At 34.0% G+C, this 15225-nt stretch overlaps 1 protein-coding gene and 3 long non-coding RNA genes across 37 annotated transcripts in view; 1 reads left to right on the forward strand and 3 right to left on the reverse strand.

Annotated features, from left to right (window-relative positions):
* Nucleotides 1–15225, forward strand: part of LOC100117118 (leucine-rich repeat-containing G-protein coupled receptor 4) — a 722517-nt gene that overhangs the window by 43391 nt on the left and 663901 nt on the right. The gene's annotated exons all lie outside the window — the stretch shown is intronic.
* On the reverse strand, nucleotides 6297–8136 carry LOC116416476. The gene is made up of 3 exons (XR_004226888.1): nucleotides 7006–8136; nucleotides 6496–6935; nucleotides 6297–6425 (listed from the first exon to the last, which is right to left on the reverse strand). It is a non-coding gene; the product is annotated as an uncharacterized LOC116416476 (long non-coding RNA).
* Nucleotides 8340–9187, reverse strand: LOC116416474. The gene is made up of 3 exons (XR_004226886.1): nucleotides 9044–9187; nucleotides 8789–8973; nucleotides 8340–8464 (listed from the first exon to the last, which is right to left on the reverse strand). It is a non-coding gene; the product is annotated as an uncharacterized LOC116416474 (long non-coding RNA).
* LOC116416475 lies at nucleotides 11908–13389 on the reverse strand. The gene is made up of 3 exons (XR_004226887.1): nucleotides 13246–13389; nucleotides 12991–13175; nucleotides 11908–12032 (listed from the first exon to the last, which is right to left on the reverse strand). It is a non-coding gene; the product is annotated as an uncharacterized LOC116416475 (long non-coding RNA).

Genomic DNA, 15225 nt, shown 5'->3' on the forward strand with positions numbered 1-15225 from the left:
CGTATGCGTAAATTGCATATACAAACATTGCCGCAATATGGAAATCGGTTTAGTCTAAACAGACTTGTTTATTAACTCTCAGTCCGCTATAGTTGAACAATCACGAACATCATCCTTCAAAAGGAAAAGTAAATGAGAAAAATATTGAAATTATACTTTTGAAATATTTTCATGTTTTATCAACCTCTCCGCATCAAGGGGCAAAAACAGACTGAGCTATAAAAGCACTGTCCTAGGTATTTATATACAAAATTGCGCATGCGTAAATTGCATATACAAACATAGCCGCAATATGGAAATCGGGATAGTCTAAACTGCCTTGTTTATAAAGGCATAGACCGCTGTAGTTGAACAATAACGTTCATCATGCTTCAAAAGGAAAAGTAAATTAGAAAAATATTTAAATTATTCTTTTGGTATATTATCACATTTTACCGACCAATCCGCTTTAAAGGGCAAAAACATACTGAGCTATAAAAGCTCTGTCCTAGGTATTTATATACAAAGCTGCGCATGCGTATACTGCATATACAAATATTGGGGCAATATGGAAGTCTGTGTAGTCTAAACTGTCTTGTTTATTAACTCTCAGTCCGCTATAGTTGAACAATCACGAACATCATCCTTTTAAAGGAAAAGAAAATTAGAGAAATATTAAAATTATACCTATGAAATATTTTCATGTATTACTGACCTTCCCGGGTCAAAGTGCAAAATCGTTTTGAGCTATAAAATCACTGTCCTGGCCATTTAAATACAAAGTTGCGCATGCGTAGACTGCATATACAAACATTGGAGCAATATGGAAATCGGTGTAGTCTAAACTGATTGTTTAATAATGCTCAGTCAGCTATAGTTGAACGATCACGAAAATCATTCTTCAAAAGGAAAAGTAAATGAGAAAAATATTGAAATTCCACTTTAGGAATATTTTCATGTTTTATCGACGTCTCCGCATCAAGGGGCAAAAATATACTGAGCTATAAAAACACTGTCCTAGGTATTTATATACAAAATTGCGCATGCGTAAATTGCATATACAAACATTGCCGCAATATGGAAATCGGTTTAGTCTAAACAGACTTGTTTATTAACTCTCAGTCCGCTATAGTTGAACAATCACGAACATCATCCTTCAAAAGGAAAAGTAAATGAGAAAAATATTGAAATTATACTTTTGAAATATTTTCATGTTTTATCAACCTCTCCGCATCAAGGGACAAAAACAGACTGAGCTATAAAAGCACTGTCCTGGCCATCATATACAAAGTTGCGCATGCGTAAACTGCATATACAAACATTGGGGCAATATGGAAATCAGTATAGTCTAAACAGACTTGTTTATTAATGCTGAGTGCGCTATAGTTGAACAAAACTGACTGAGCTATAAAAGCACTGTCCTGGCCATGTATATACAAAGTTTCGCATGCGTAATCTGCATATACAAATATTGGGGCAATATGGAAGTCGGTGTAGTCTAAACTGTCTTGTATATTAACTCTCAGTCCGCTATAGTTGAACAATCACGAACATCATCCTTTTAAAGGAAAAGAAAATTAGAGAAATATTAAAATAATAACTACGAAATATTTTCATGTATTACTGACCTTTCCGCTACAAAGTGCAAAATCGGTCGGAGCTATAAAATCACTGTCCTGGCCATTTAAATACAAAGTTGCGCATGTGTAGACTGCATGTACAAACATTGCCGCAATATGAAAATCAGTATAGTCTAAACAGACTTGTTTATTAATGCTGAGTCCGCCATAGTTGAACGATCACGAAAATCATTCTTCAAAAGGAAAAGTAAATGAGAAAAATATTGAAATTCCACCTTATGAATATTTTCATGTTTTATCGACCTCTCCGCATCAAGGGGCAAAAATATTCTGAGCTATAAAAGCTCTGTCCTAGGTATTTATATACAAAGTTGCGCATGCGTATACTGCAAATACAAACATTGGGGCAATATGGAAATCGGGGTAGTCTAAACAGTATTGTTTATTAACTCGCAGTCCGCTATAGTTGAACAAACACGAACATCATCCTTTTAAAGGAAAAGAAAATTAGAGAAATATTAAAATAATAACTACGAAATATTTTCATGTATTACTGACCTTTCCGCTTCAAAGTGCAAAATCGGTCGGAGCTATAAAATCACTGTCCTAGCCATTTAAATACAAAGTTGCGCATGTGTAGACTGCATGTACAAACATTGCCGCAATATGAAAATCAGTATAGTCTAAACAGACTTGTTTATTAACTCTCAGTCCGCTATAGTTGAACAATCACGAATATCATCCTTTTAAAGGAAAAGAAAATTAGAAAAATATTGAAATTATACTTTTGAAATATTTTCATGTTTTATCAACCTCTCCGCATCAAGGGGCAAAAACAGACTGAGCTATAAAAGCACTGTCCTGGCCATCATATACAAAGTTGCGCATGCGTAAACTGCATATACAAACATTGGGGCAATATGGAAGTCGGTGTAGTCTAAACTGTCTTGTTTATTAACTCTCAGTCCGCTATAGTTGAACAAAACAGACTGAGCTATAAAAGCACTGTCCTGGCCATGTATATACAAAGTTTCGCATGCGTAATCTGCATATACAAATATTGGGGCAATATGGAAGTCGGTGTAGTCTAAACTGTCTTGTATATTAACTCTCAGTCCGCTATAGTTGAACAATCACGAACATCATCCTTTTAAAGGAAAAGAAAATTAGAGAAATATTAAAATAATAACTACGAAATATTTTCATGTATTACTGACCTTTCCGCTTCAAAGTGCAAAATCGGTCGGAGCTATAAAATCACTGTCCTGGCCATTTAAATACAAAGTTGCGCATGTGTAGACTGCATGTACAAACATTGCCGCAATATGGAAATCAGTATAGTCTAAACAGACTTGTTTATTAATGCTGAGTCCGCTATAGTTGAACAATAACGTTCATCATCCTTCAAAAGGAAAAGTAAATTAGAAAAATATAAAAATTATTCTTTTGGAATATTTTCACATTTTACCGACCAATCCGTTTTATAGGGCAAAAACATACTGAGCTATAAAAGCTCTGTCCTAGGTATTTATATACAAAGTTGCGCATGCGTATACTGCAAATACAAACATTGGGGCAATATGGAAATCGGTTTAGTCTAAACAGACTTGTTTATTAATGCTGAGTCCGCTATAGTTGAACAATAACGTTCATCATCCTTCAAAAGGAAAAGTAAATTAGAAAAATATATAAATTATTCTTTTGGAATATTTTCACTTTTTACCGACCAATCCGCTTTAAAGGGCAAAAACATACTGAGCTATAAAAGCTCTATCCTAGGTATTTATATACAAAGTTGCGCATGCGTAGACTGCATATACAAACATTGGAGCAATATGGAAATCGGTGTAGTCTAAACTGATTGTTTAATAATGCTCAGTCAGCTATAGTTGAACGATCACGAAAATCATTCTTCAAAAGGAAAAGTAAATGAGAAAAATATTGAAATTCCACTTTAGGAATATTTTCATGTTTTATCGACCTCTCCGCATCAAGGCGCAAAAACAGACTGAGCTATAAAAGCACTGTCCTGGCCATGTATATACAAAGTTGCACATGCGTAAATTGCATATACAAACATTGGGGCAATATGGAAATCGGTTTAGTCTAAACAGACTTGTTTATTAATGCTGAGTCCGCTATAGTTGAACAATCACGAATATCATCCTTTTAGAGGAAAAGAAAATTAGAAAAATATTGAAATAATACCTATGAAATATTTTCATGTATTACTGACCTTTCCGCTTCAAAGTGCAAAATCGGTCGGAGCTATAAAATCACTGTACTGGCCATTTAAATACAAAGTTGCGCATGCGTAGACTGCATATACAAACATTGGAGCAATATGGAAATCGGTGTAGTCTAAACTGACATGTTTAATAATGCTCAGTCAGCTATAGTTGAACGATCACGAATATCATTCTTCAAAAGGAAAAGTAAATTAGAAAAATATATAAATTATTCTTTTGGAATATTTTCACATTTTACCGACCAATCCGTTTTAAAGGGCAAAAACATACTGAGCTATAAAAGCTCTGTCCTAGGTATTTATATACAAAGTTGCGCATGCGTATACTGCAAATACAAACATTGGGGCAATATGGAAATCGGGGTAGTCTAAACAGTATTGTTTATTAACTCTCAGTCCGCTATAGTTGAACAAACACGAACATCATCCTTTTAAAGGAAAAGAAAATTAGAGAAATATTAAAATTATACCTATGAAATATTTTCATGTATTACTGACCTTCCCGGGTCAACGTGCAAAATCGTTTTGAGCTATAAAATCACTGTCCTGGCCATTTAAATACAAAGTTGCGCATGCGTAGACTGCATATACAAACATTGGGGCGATATGGAAATCAGTATAGTCTAAACAGACTTGTTTATTAATGCTGAGTCAGCTATAGTTGAACAATAACGTTCATCATCCTTCAAAAGGAAAAGTAAATTAGAAAAATATATAAATTATTCTTTTGGAATATTTTCATGTTTTATCGACCTCTCCGCATCAAGGGGCAAAAACAGATTGAGCTATAAAAGCACTGTCCTGGCCATTTAAATACAAAGTTGCGCATGCGTAGACTGCATATACAAACATTGGGGCAATATGGAAATAGGTGTAGTCTAAACTGACTTGTTTATTAACTCTCAGTCCGCTATAGTTGAACAATCACGAACATCATCCTTTTAAAGGAAAAGAAAATTACAGAAATATTAAAATAATAACTATGAAATATTTTCATGTATTACTGACCCTTCCGCTTCTAAGTGCAAAAACGGACTGAGCTATAAAATCACTGTCCTGGCCATTTAAATACAAAGTTGCGCATGCGTAGACTGCATATACAAATATTGGGGCAATATGGAAGACGGTGTAGTCTAAACTGTCTTGTTTATTAACTCTCAGTCCGCTATAGTTGAACAAAACAGACTGAGCTATAAAAGCACTGTCCTGGCCATGTATATACAAAGTTTCGCATGCGTAATCTGCATATACAAATATTGGGGCAATATGGAAGTCGGTGTAGTCTAAACTGTCTTGTTTATTAACTCTCAGTCCGCTATAGTTGAACAATCACGAACATCATCCTTTTAAAGGAAAAGAAAATTAGAGAAATATTAAAATAATAACTACGAAATATTTTCATGTATTACGGACCTTTCCGCTTCAAAGTGCAAAATCGGTCGGAGCTATAAAAGCACTGTCCTAGGTATTTATATACAAAGTTGCTCATGCATAAACTGCATATACAAATATTGCCGCAATATGGAAATCGGTTTAGTCTAAACAGTCTTGTTTATTAACTCTCAGTCCGCTATAGTTGAACAATCACGAACATCATCCTTTTAAAGGAAAAGAAAATTAGAGAAATATTAAAATAATAACTACGAAATATTTTCATGTATTACTGACCTTTCCGCTTCAAAGTGCAAAACCGGTCGGGGCTATAAAATCACTGTCCTGGCCATTTAAATACAAAGTTGCGCATGCGTAGACTGCATGTACAAACATTGGGGCAATATGGAAATCAGTATAGTCTAAACAGACTTGTTTATTAATGCTGAGTCAGCTATAGTTGAACAATAACGTTCATCATCCTTCAAAAGGAAAAGTAAATTAGAAAAATATATAAATTATTCTTTTGGAATATTTTCACATTTTACCGACCAATCCGCTTTAAAGGGCAAAAACATACTGAGCTATAAAATCACTGTCCTGCCCATTTAAATACAAAGTTGCGCATGTGTAGACTGCATGTACAAACATTGCCGCAATATGGAAATCAGTATAGTCTAAACAGACTTGTTTATTAATGCTGAGTCCGCTATAGTTGAACAATAACGTTCATCATCCTTCAAAAGGAAAAGTAAATTAGAAAAATATATAAATTATTCTTTTGGAATATTTTCACGTTTTACCGACCAATCCGTTTTAAAGGGCAAAAACATACTGAGCTATAAAAGCTCTGTCCTAGGTATTTCTATACAAAGTTGCGCATGCGTATACTGCAAATACAAACATTGGGGCAATATGGAAATCGGGGTAGTCTAAACAGTATTGTTTATTAACTCTCAGTCCGCTATAGTTGAACAAACACGAACATCATCCTTTTAAAGGAAAAGAAAATTAGAGAAATATTAAAATTATACCTATGAAATATTTTCATGTTTTATCGACCTCTCCGCATCAAGGGGCAAAAACAGACTGAGCTATAAAAACACTGTCCTAGGTATTTATATACAAAATTGCGTATGCTTAAATTGCATATACAAACATTGCCGCAATATGGAAATCGGTTTAGTCTAAACAGACTTGTTTATTAACTCTCAGTCCGCTATAGTTGAACAATCACGAACATCATCCTTTTAAAGGAAAAGAAAATTAGAGAAATATTAAAATAATAACTACGAAATATTTTCATGTATTACTGACCTTTCCGCTTCAAAGTGCAAAATCGGTCGGAGCTATAAAATCACTGTCCTGGCCATTTAAATACAAAGTTGCGCATGTGTAGACTGCATGTACAAACATTGCCGCAATATGGAAATCAGTATAGTCTAAACAGACTTGTTTATTAATGCTGAGTCCGCTATAGTTGAACAATAACGTTCATCATCCTTCAAAAGGAAAAGTAAATTAGAAAAATATATAAATTATTCTTTTGGAATATTTTCACATTTTACCGACCAATCCGTTTTATAGGGCAAAAACATACTGAGCTATAAAAGCTCTGTCCTAGGTATTTATATACAAAGTTGCGCATGCGTATACTGCAAATACAAACATTGGGGCAATATGGAAATCGGGGTAGTCTAAACAGTATTGTTTATTAACTCGCAGTCCGCTATAGTTGAACAAACACGAACATCATCCTTTTAAAGGAAAAGAAAATTAGAGAAATATTAAAATAATAACTACGAAATATTTTCATGTATTACTGACCTTTCCGCTTCAAAGTGCAAAATCGGTCGGAGCTATAAAATCACTGTCCTAGCCATTTAAATACAAAGTTGCGCATGTGTAGACTGCATGTACAAACATTGCCGCAATATGAAAATCAGTATAGTCTAAACAGACTTGTTTATTAATGCTGAGTCCGCCATAGTTGAACGATCACGAAAATCATTCTTCAAAAGGAAAAGTAAATGAGAAAAATATTGAAATTCCACCTTATGAATATTTTCATGTTTTATCGACCTCTCCGCATCAAGGGGCAAAAATATACTGAGCTATAAAAGCACTGTCCTAGGTATTTATATACAAAATTGCGCATGCGTAAATTGCATATACAAACATTGCCGCAATATGGAAATCGGGATAGTCTAAACTGCCTTGTTTATAAAGGCATAGACCGCTGTAGTTGAACAATAACGTTCATCATGCTTCAAAAGGAAAAGTAAATTAGAAAAAAAATTAAATTAATTTTTTGGACTATTTTCACGTTTTATCGACCTCTCCGCATCAAGGGGCAAAAACATACTGAGCTATAAAAGCTCTGTCCTAGGTATTTATATACAAAGTTGCGCATGCGTATACTGCAAATACAAAAATTGGGGCAATATGGAAATCGGGGTAGTCTAAACAGTATTGTTTATTAACTCTCAGTCCGCTATAGTTGAACAAACACGAACATCATCCTTTTAAAGGAAAAGAAAATTAGAGAAATATTAAAATAATAACTACGAAATATTTTCATGTATTACTGACCTTTCCGCTTCAAAGTGCAAAATCGGTCGGAGCTATAAAATCACTGTCCTGGCCATTTAAATACAAAGTTGCGCATGCGTAGACTGCATATACAAACATTGGAGCAATATGGAAATCGGTGTAGTCTAAACTGATTGTTTAATAATGCTCAGTCAGCTATAGTTGAACGATCACGAAAATCATTCTTCAAAAGGAAAAGTAAATGAGAAAAATATTGAAATTCCACTTTAGGAATATTTTCATGTTTTATCGACCTCTCCGCATCAAGGGGCAAAAATATACTGAGCTATAAAAGCACTGTCCTAGGTATTTATATACAAAATTGCGCATGCGTAAATTGCATATACAAACATTGCCGCAATATGGAAATCGGTTTAGTCTAAACAGACTTGTTTATTAATGCTGAGTCCGCTATAGTTGAACAATAACGTTCATCATCCTTCAAAAGGAAAAGTAAATTAGAAAAATATATAAATTATTCTTTTGGAATATTTTCACTTTTTACCGACCAATCCGCTTTAAAGGGCAAAAACATACTGAGCTATAAAAGCTCTATCCTAGGTATTTATATACAAAGTTGCGCATGCGTAAACTGCATATACAAAGATTGGGGCAATATGGAAGTCGGTGTAGTCTATACTGTCTTGTTTATTAACTCTCAGTCCGCTATAGTTGAACAATCACGAATATCATCCTTTTAAAGGAAAAGAAAATTAGAAAAATATTGAAATTATACTTTTGAAATATTTTCATGTTTTATCAACCTCTCCGCATCAAGGGGCAAAAACAGACTGAGCTATAAAAGCACTGTCCTGGCCATCATATACAAAGTTGCGCATGCGTAAACTGCATATACAAACATTGGGGCAATATGGAAGTCGGTGTAGTCTAAACTGTCTTGTTTATTAACTCTCAGTCCGCTATAGTTGAACAATCACGAACATCATCCTTTTAAAGGAAAAGAAAATTAGAGAAATATTAAAATAATAACTACGAAATATTTTCATGTATTACGGACCTTTCCGCTTCAAAGTGCAAAATCGGTCGGAGCTATAAAAGCACTGTCCTAGGTATTTATATACAAAGTTGCTCATGCATAAACTGCATATACAAATATTGCCGCAATATGGAAATCGGTTTAGTCTAAACAGTCTTGTTTATTAACTCTCAGTCCGCTATAGTTGAACAATCACGAACATCATCCTTTTAAAGGAAAAGAAAATTAGAGAAATATTAAAATAATAACTACGAAATATTTTCATGTATTACTGACCTTTCCGCTTCAAAGTGCAAAACCGGTCGGGGCTATAAAATCACTGTCCTGGCCATTTAAATACAAAGTTGCGCATGCGTAGACTGCATGTACAAACATTGGGGCAATATGGAAATCAGTATAGTCTAAACAGACTTGTTTATTAATGCTGAGTCAGCTATAGTTGAACAATAACGTTCATCATCCTTCAAAAGGAAAAGTAAATTAGAAAAATATATAAATTATTCTTTTGGAATATTTTCACATTTTACCGACCAATCCGCTTTAAAGGGCAAAAACATACTGAGCTATAAAATCACTGTCCTGCCCATTTAAATACAAAGTTGCGCATGTGTAGACTGCATGTACAAACATTGCCGCAATATGGAAATCAGTATAGTCTAAACAGACTTGTTTATTAATGCTGAGTCCGCTATAGTTGAACAATAACGTTCATCATCCTTCAAAAGGAAAAGTAAATTAGAAAAATATATAAATTATTCTTTTGGAATATTTTCACATTTTACCGACCAATCCGTTTTAAAGGGCAAAAACATACTGAGCTATAAAAGCTCTGTCCTAGGTATTTCTATACAAAGTTGCGCATGCGTATACTGCAAATACAAACATTGGGGCAATATGGAAATCGGGGTAGTCTAAACAGTATTGTTTATTAACTCTCAGTCCGCTATAGTTGAACAAACACGAACATCATCCTTTTAAAGGAAAAGAAAATTAGAGAAATATTAAAATTATACCTATGAAATATTTTCATGTTTTATCGACCTCTCCGCATCAAGGGGCAAAAACAGACTGAGCTATAAAAACACTGTCCTAGGTATTTATATACAAAATTGCGTATGCGTAAATTGCATATACAAACATTGCCGCAATATGGAAATCGGTTTAGTCTAAACAGACTTGTTTATTAACTCTCAGTCCGCTATAGTTGAACAATCACGAACATCATCCTTTTAAAGGAAAAGAAAATTAGAGAAATATTAAAATAATAACTACGAAATATTTTCATGTATTACTGACCTTTCCGCTTCAAAGTGCAAAATCGGTCGGAGCTATAAAATCACTGTCCTGGCCATTTAAATACAAAGTTGCGCATGTGTAGACTGCATGTACAAACATTGCCGCAATATGGAAATCAGTATAGTCTAAACGGACTTGTTTATTAATGCTGAGTCCGCTATAGTTGAACAATAACGTTCATCATCCTTCAAAAGGAAAAGTAAATTAGAAAAATATATAAATTATTCTTTTGGAATATTTTCACATTTTACCGACCAATCCGTTTTATAGGGCAAAAACATACTGAGCTATAAAAGCTCTGTCCTAGGTATTTATATACAAAGTTGCGCATGCGTATACTGCAAATACAAACATTGGGGCAATATGGAAATCGGGGTAGTCTAAACAGTATTGTTTATTAACTCGCAGTCCGCTATAGTTGAACAAACACGAACATCATCCTTTTAAAGGAAAAGAAAATTAGAGAAATATTAAAATAATAATTACGAAATATTTTCATGTATTACTGACCTTTCCGCTTCAAAGTGCAAAATCGGTCGGAGCTATAAAAGCACTGTTCTGGCCATTTAAATACAAAGTTGCGCATGCGTAGACTGCATATACAAACATCGGAGCAATATGGAAATCGGTATAGTCTAAACAGACTTGTTTATTAATGCTGAGTCCGCCATAGTTGAACGATCACGAAAATCATTCTTCAAAAGGAAAAGTAAATGAGAAAAATATTGAAATTCCACCTTATGAATATTTTCATGTTTTATCGACCTCTCCGCATCAAGGGGCAAAAATATACTGAGCTATAAAAGCACTGTCCTAGGTATTTATATACAAAATTGCGCATGCGTAAATTGCATATACAAACATTGCCGCAATATGGAAATCGGGATAGTCTAAACTGCCTTGTTTATAAAGGCATAGACCGCTGTAGTTGAACAATAACGTTCATCATGCTTCAAAAGGAAAAGTAAATTAGAAAAAAAATTAAATTAATTTTTTGGACTATTTTCACGTTTTATCGACCTCTCCGCATCAAGGGGCAAAAACATACTGAGCTATAAAAGCTCTGTCCTAGGTATTTATATACAAAGTTGCGCATGCGTATACTGCAAATACAAAAATTGGGGCAATATGGAAATCGGGGTAGTCTAAACAGTATTGTTTATTAACTCTCAGTCCGCTATAGTTGAACAAACACGAACATCATCCTTTTAAAGGAAAAGAAAATTAGAGAAATATTAAAATAATAACTACGAAATATTTTCATGTATTACTGACCTTTCCGCTTCAAAGTGCAAAATCGGTCGGAGCTATAAAATCACTGTCCTGGCCATTTAAATACAAAGTTGCGCATGCGTAGACTGCATATACAAACATTGGAGCAATATGGAAATCGGTGTAGTCTAAACTGATTGTTTAATAATGCTCAGTCAGCTATAGTTGAACGATCACGAAAATCATTCTTCAAAAGGAAAAGTAAATGAGAAAAATATTGAAATTCCACTTTAGGAATATTTTCATGTTTTATCGACCTCTCCGCATCAAGGGGCAAAAATATACTGAGCTATAAAAGCACTGTCCTAGGTATTTATATACAAAATTGCGCATGCGTAAATTGCATATACAAACATTGCCGCAATATGGAAATCGGTTTAGTCTAAACAGACTTGTTTATTAATGCTGAGTCCGCTATAGTTGAACAATAACGTTCATCATCCTTCAAAAGGAAAAGTAAATTAGAAAAATATATAAATTATTCTTTTGGAATATTTTCACTTTTTACCGACCAATCCGCTTTAAAGGGCAAAAACATACTGAGCTATAAAAGCTCTATCCTAGGTATTTATATACAAAGTTGCGCATGCGTAAACTGCATATACAAAGATTGGGGCAATATGGAAGTCGGTGTAGTCTATACTGTCTTGTTTATTAACTCTCAGTCCGCTATAGTTGAACAATCACGAATATCATCCTTTTAAAGGAAAAGAAAATTAGAAAAATATTGAAATTATACTTTTGAAATATTTTCATGTTTTATCAACCTCTCCGCATCAAGGGGCAAAAACAGACTGAGCTATAAAAGCACTGTCCTGGCCATCATATACAAAGTTGCGCATGCGTAAACTGCATATACAAACATTGGGGCAATATGGAAGTCTAATGCTGAGTCAGCTATAGTTGAACAATAACGTTCATCATCCTTCAAAAGGAAAAGTAAATTAGAAAAATATATAAATTATTCTTTTGGAATATTTTCATGTTTTATCGACCTCTCCGCATCAAGGGGCAAAAACAGATTGAGCTATAAAAGCACTGTCCTGGCCATTTAAATACAAAGTTGCGCATGCGTAGACTGCATATACAAACATTGGGACAATATGGAAATAGGTGTAGTCTAAACTGACTTGTTTATTAACTCTCAGTCCGCTATAGTTGAACAATCACGAACATCATCCTTTTAAAGGAAAAGAAAATTACAGAAATATTAAAATAATAACTATGAAATATTTTCATGTATTACTGACCCTTCCGCTTCTAAGTGCAAAAACGGACTGAGCTATAAAATCACTGTCCTGGCCATTTAAATACAAAGTTGCGCATGCGTAGACTGCATATACAAATATTGGGGCAATATGGAAGACGGTGTAGTCTAAACTGTCTTGTTTATTAACTCTCAGTCCGCTATAGTTGAACAAAACAGACTGAGCTATAAAAGCACTGTCCTGGCCATGTATATACAAAGTTTCGCATGCGTAATCTGCATATACAAATATTGGGGCAATATGGAAGTCGGTGTAGTCTAAACTGTCTTGTTTATTAACTCTCAGTCCGCTATAGTTGAACAATCACGAACATCATCCTTTTAAAGGAAAAGAAAATTAGAGAAATATTAAAATAATAACTACGAAATATTTTCATGTATTACGGACCTTTCCGCTTCAAAGTGCAAAATCGGTCGGAGCTATAAAAGCACTGTCCTAGGTATTTATATACAAAGTTGCTCATGCATAAACTGCATATACAAATATTGCCGCAATATGGAAATCGGTTTAGTCTAAACAGTCTTGTTTATTAACTCTCAGTCCGCTATAGTTGAACAATCACGAACATCATCCTTTTAAAGGAAAAGAAAATTAGAGAAATATTAAAATAATAACTACGAAATATTTTCATGTATTACTGACCTTTCCGCTTCAAAGTGCAAAACCGGTCGGGGCTATAAAATCACTGTCCTGGCCATTTAAATACAAAGTTGCGCATGCGTAGACTGCATGTACAAACATTGGGGCAATATGGAAATCAGTATAGTCTAAACAGACTTGTTTATTAATGCTGAGTCAGCTATAGTTGAACAATAACGTTCATCATCCTTCAAAAGGAAAAGTAAATTAGAAAAATATATAAATTATTCTTTTGGAATATTTTCACATTTTACTGACCAATCCGTTTTAAAGGGCAAAAACATACTGAGCTATAAAAGCTCTGTCCTAGGTATTTCTATACAAAGTTGCGCATGCGTATACTGCAAATACAAACATTGGGGCAATATGGAAATCGGGGTAGTCTAAACAGTATTGTTTATTAACTCTCAGTCCGCTATAGTTGAACAAACACGAACATCATCCTTTTAAAGGAAAAGAAAATTAGAGAAATATTAAAATTATACCTATGAAATATTTTCATGTTTTATCGACCTCTCCGCATCAAGGGGCAAAAACAGACTGAGCTATAAAAACACTGTCCTAGGTATTTATATACAAAATTGCGTATGCGTAAATTGCATATACAAACATTGCCGCAATATGGAAATCGGTTTAGTCTAAACAGACTTGTTTATTAACTCTCAGTCCGCTATAGTTGAACAATCACGAACATCATCCTTTTAAAGGAAAAGAAAATTAGAGAAATATTAAAATAATAACTACGAAATATTTTCATGTATTACTGACCTTTCCGCTTCAAAGTGCAAAATCGGTCGGAGCTATAAAATCACTGTCCTGGCCATTTAAATACAAAGTTGCGCATGTGTAGACTGCATGTACAAACATTGGGGCAATATGGAAATCAGTATAGTCTAAACAGACTTGTTTATTAATGCTGAGTCCGCTATAGTTGAACAATAACGTTCATCATCCTTCAAAAGGAAAAGTAAATTAGAAAAATATATAAATTATTCTTTTGGAATATTTTCACATTTTACCGACCAATCCGTTTTATAGGGCAAAAACATACTGAGCTATAAAAGCTCTGTCCTAGGTATTTATATACAAAGTTGCGCATGCGTATACTGCAAATACAAACATTGGGGCAATATGGAAATCGGGGTAGTCTAAACTGACTTGTTTATTAACTCTCAGTCCGCTATAGTTGAACAATCACGAACATCATCCTTTTAAAGGAAAAGAAAATTAGAGAAATATTAAAATAATAACTATGAAATATTTTCATGTATTACTGACCCTTCCGCTTCTAAGTGCAAAAACGGACTGAGCTATAAAATCACTGTCCTGGCCATTTAAATACAAAGTTGCGCATGCGTAGACTGCATATACAAATATTGGGGCAATATGGAAGACGGTGTAGTCTAAACTGTCTTGTTTATTAACTCTCAGTCCGCTATAGTTGAACAAAACAGACTGAGCTATAAAAGCACTGTCCTGGCCATGTATATACAAAGTTTCGCATGCGTAATCTGCATATACAAATATTGGGGCAATATGGAAGTCGGTGTAGTCTAAACTGTCTTGTTTATTAACTCTCAGTCCGCTATAGTTGAACAATCACGAACATCATCCTTTTAAAGGAAAAGAAAATTAGAGAAATATTAAAATAATAACTACGAAATATTTTCATGTATTACGGACCTTTCCGCTTCAAAGTGCAAAATCGGTCGGAGCTATAAAAGCACTGTCCTAGGTATTTATATACAAAGTTGCTCATGCATAAACTGCATATACAAATATTGCCGCAATATGGAAATCGGTTTAGTCTAAACAGTCTTGTTTATTAACTCTCAGTCCGCTATAGTTGAACAATCACGAACATCATCCTTTTAAAGGAAAAGAAAATTAGAGAAATATTAAAATAATAACTACGAAATATTTTCATGTATTACTGACCTTTCCGCTTCAAAGTGCAAAACCGGTCGGGGCTATAAAATCACT

The sequence above is a fragment of the Nasonia vitripennis genome (assembly GCF_009193385.2).
Source record: "Nasonia vitripennis strain AsymCx chromosome 2 unlocalized genomic scaffold, Nvit_psr_1.1 chr2_random0006, whole genome shotgun sequence".
Classification (NCBI taxonomy): Eukaryota; Metazoa; Arthropoda; class Insecta; order Hymenoptera; family Pteromalidae; genus Nasonia; species Nasonia vitripennis.